Here is a 4630-nt window from a genome sequence, read left to right on the forward strand (position 1 = left end):
AATAAAGCACCGCATACCAATCAAAACTAATGGAAGCACACACAAGGCTTATTGTTACTCTATACTGGCCGTCGTGGAGCGATAGCAATTACCTAATTTCAGACCCAGAGTGAATTTGACGTGCACTCTAAAACGTGTCCGGTTTGGAGCCACCTCTGATTTGAACTTTTTTGAAGCGAAAAATTGGGCAACTTGGAGGCAATGGGTCAACACAAAGGAGTGGCTCAGTTCGATTGACTCTGGCCCCAGAGCAAACTACAACATGCCAGTTTCCTTCCACAAACATATTTCGAGTGAAAAATCAACGCTGATGATCGGTTTGGGTCTATACAAATTTGGCTGTCAAAACGTCCCGGTATCGAGCCGTCTCCTCTACCTAGTAGTTGAAGAAAAAAGGCAGATCGAAACGACAAAAGTAATAATAATATACCGGTATAATTATTATTATTAGTTAGTTCGCAGCGATCGCTAGCGCTCTGGCTACTGAGTACTTGTAGTTTGGGTGGTGCAAAATGGGAGCTTAAAGGTTGGACGCTCGCTTGCTGCTGCGACAAGTATTACAGTATTAGTTGGCGAGGGTACTGCTAGCGCCTAAGCAGCCTAGTGACTGTGCTACTGCACATAGATTAGAACTACGATACGAGTCTTCTCGTAACCGGCCACACGGCACAACGCTTCTTCTTCGAACAACTCTCGGATCTGATCAATACCGGGTCGGAGGTACACCTGAGGCTGCTATTCTCGCTAAACAGCACCACACCGGTAATAATCTCTGGCTACATGTTCTGGCCACTATTATCCATACCGGTGTATTTACTAATGGTAGCGCAGACTACAGTGGAGATTGGATATAACGACACTCCTTCGGGAGAGAACATAAAGTCACTATATCCGATCTTCACATTTAATATGCAATATGAAATTGATTGCAGATCATCTGAGATGTACACATAATTATTTGCATACACAATGGGCGCGTTCGATTACACACATTTCGGTCAATTCTAGAAGTTATGGCGGATGCACCGTTCGATTACACAAATTCCGTCGTCAATCCTCCGTCAATTCTGAAGAGAGGGCGGAATTGCTAATTCCAGAATTGACCCACTCGATGTATAACGCCATGCTAGGTCCGTGGGATCCCCTTTTACGATTTTGACATATCGTTTGTTTACATGGCCGCAATCCGTTCATTCTGTTCACTCGAGAATTATAAAACCTGGGTCCAAATGTGAAATCCAAAGCGCTCAATGTGCCATATCGATGGCAGATGTGCACATTCATTTTGTTTTGCCATGGCTGGCTATAATCGCCCTCACCTCCTCCTTGATTGGCATTGGCCATGAGTGTGTGCGCAATAATAATAATAATAATAATAATGACAAGAAAACGTTCTGGAATACATGTACATGATTCGTCCCCATGGTTGTGATATGAGTGCGCATTTAGTTATATTCATTGCATTAATAATAATAATGTGTGTCGTAAACCGTATGCACAGGTACATGTACATGTACAAGTCATACAGGTACATGTATAAGTATGGCACACACTGTACAGCTCAAGCCAAGACGGCAAGAGGTGCGATTGCAGATGTGCACTTGCATCTGTGTCATAAACACGTACAAACACGTACGTGATAGATGAAAGGAAGTGTCTTCTTGATTGTGTGGATTTGCTTCTTTGCATGCGAAGGTATAGATTGCGAAACTATTTATTTAGAAACGAAAACTAGTCATTTCTCTTCAACCCCCCCCCCCCCCCCCCCTGAAAACGAACACATACAAACGGTACATAGTATCGATATTTTTTTCTGGACATGTGCCCGCACATACAAACTGTGCATCGATATTTTTCGAGAAACGAACGGGCGCTCACGCCCCCCCCCCCCCCCCACCACCATACGACTAGTTTTCGTTTCTAAATAAGTATATTATGGCATGGTTGGTCGGGCAATAATGGATTTTCAGTGCCCGACAAGTGAGCCAGAGGGCCGTAACTGTTAGGCCCGAGGGCTCACTTGAAGGGCACCGGAAATCCTTTATTGCCCGCCGGACCAACCATGCCATAATGGATTTATCACTTTCAGCCTAACATTACTGAATACACTATTTAAACCTGAAAGAATCAAAACTAAAGGAGAAAGTCGACCTCGTGTGCAGCAACACTTTAAAGAAAAGAAAAAGAGAAGCTGAGATCGCCACTTTCGAACACGCGTTCACATGTACACTGCACTGTTACACAGTCACCAAGTTCACATCCCGGAGTAGATCTCATGCGTCCAGTCTCACTGTCAGGGTTGTCACGGACGACGGGCTTTGGATGCGGGCGTTGGACTGATTTATTGCCCGCTCATACAGATCAGTGATTGGCCCGATCCAAGGAAGCACTCAGTTGACATGTGATAAATATCTATATGTACGGATGGCCCCTTATGTAAGGATCTTGTTTTCACATGATCTTTCCTTCTGCTTGTTATTGGTATTGTGCAGGCATTCTAAGGCAGGCGCACCTCGCAAGAAAATGGCTGAGGCAGGAGTGGACGACGCTGTGGATAGGCGTGTGGAGCCGGGACAAGGTGATGTCCCTGGCCAGGCCAACGACACACCTGAGGCAGATACTGGCGGAGCTCAGGCCAACGCTGCAAACGTCACGCCACGGCGGCGTATACAGACGCTAAAGGACTACACTCCCGAGAACAATCCACACCACCCTGATGTGCATCTTGTCATGAAGAATCTGCGCCACATTGGTGACCATGTCAATAACTTCCGCTATGACATGGGCAAGTTGGAAGAAGGCCACCATCATCAACCGGATCAGACGGCAGCCCTGCCTGGGTCGAGATCACACTCAGAACCACTCAGTGAGCAGTACACGCACCGGCATAGTAAAACTGATAAGAAGACATCCTTACCTGAAGACCCTGCATCGTCTGGAAAATAGTGTCAGACAAATCCAAATCCCATACAGTGCACACTGCACACTGCGCACACACACACACACACACACACACACACACACACACACACACACACACACACACACACACACTCACACACACACAGACGTGCCCTATCCGGCTATGTTCTCCTGCTGCGTCCCGCATTAGCACTTGATCATGATTACATCCTTTTACGTTATCTTGTCCTAAATGCTTGCTCACCATTGTCGTTTGCTGATACTGTTTTACACTGGGATTAGATTATGAGGCTAGCTGCTGAGAGGCTGCTGAGATTTCTGCAATACACTGTGACCACCATTAATTTTTAATATAATTTTTTATAGTTTACATGTTCCGTGGCTGTCCCGGCTGATCATCTAGAGTAGCTGATTGCCATATCTCTACATTACTAGTACAGACACTACTTATAGTGTAGAGTGGTACAGGCTATGCAGAACTTCAACTACAGTGCTGGCACCTGAAATCCGACCCCCTTGGATTTCAGTTGCCAGCACTGTACTATGATCACAGACAAACTAATTGAAACTATACCCCATACTTGGAAAACAAACTATACCCCATACTTGGAAAACAAACTATACCCCATACTTGGAAAACAAAAACAAAACAAAACAAAACTACAGCATCTCAACGCGAAAGGTCAGCGCACTCTGCATTGCTAGGTCTGCAGACCAGCAGCCAGAACATCTGTCCCTGATCCAAGTGCACTCTCACAGACACATGTACAAGATGGGCTCCCTCCCACAAAATCAAAAGTATAGTTATAAGCATGGACTCAGCTGGAGAGCCAAGGATAAATTTATAGAAAGGAAAAAGGACCAAGGAACTACAAGTTACGTTATAATGCCCACTAACACCACCAGTTATTAAACAATCAGGCCATGCGATAACAACATTACACGACACTGACCGACGGTACTGACGTTCCACAACTAACTGGCTATCAACTCTAGCGTCGGTCAGTGTCGTGCAATGTTGTTATCGCATGGCCTGATTGTTTAGTAACTGGTGGTGTTAGTGGGCATTATGGCGTAACTTGTAGTTCCTTGGTCCTTTTTCTTTTCTATAATAATTATAGTTATAAGCTTTTTCACTTTTATAATATTTTTTAACTTTTATACGTAGGTCTGAACAGATCTAGAGGTTAACAATAGTCAATAGCTCAGTAATGTTTAAAAAAAAGCACATGAACAAGATGCTGTACAAAATGCAACAGTATGAGTATGTACACCATGGTACCGGGGACTCGACATCCAGTGATCATCACGATAGCGCGAGCACTTGATTTATACTTACATGCCTGGTCTGCCATTCCACCACAGAAATACTCAGACTTCAGTATACGTGTACAGGACATTCAGGACCTAACCTTCGGTAGCTTTGCATGGCCTGTGATCGATCGATTGGTCTGACCAATCTTTTCCCGTCACCATCCCGGTACGTCCCTTAGTAAATCTGGCCATCTAGCAAAAAAGTACTGAGTCCAATAGTTTATACTTCAAGTACAGTGCAGGCTGTTGCTTATTAGCTATGGCTCCACAACGATGCGGTGGTTTCTCTTTGGCACGGGTGCTATCAAGACTACAGAGTACATGTACTACTTACGCACCTCTTGGTGTAATCAGCAGTATAATCACCTCTCACATCATCAGTTGGCAGTTGCTA

General features: G+C 44.8%; 1 long non-coding RNA gene across 1 annotated transcript; it reads left to right on the plus strand.

Moving 5' to 3' along the window:
- Positions 1–360: 360 nt before the first annotated feature.
- On the plus strand, positions 361–3292 carry LOC135821188 (uncharacterized). Its single transcript, XR_010554313.1, has 2 exons — positions 361–762; positions 2493–3292. It is a non-coding gene; the product is annotated as an uncharacterized LOC135821188 (long non-coding RNA).
- Positions 3293–4630: the final 1338 nt, after the last annotated feature.

Source organism: Sycon ciliatum, chromosome 1 (genome assembly GCF_964019385.1).
Source record: "Sycon ciliatum chromosome 1, ocSycCili1.1, whole genome shotgun sequence".
Taxonomy (NCBI): Eukaryota; Metazoa; Porifera; class Calcarea; order Leucosolenida; family Sycettidae; genus Sycon; species Sycon ciliatum.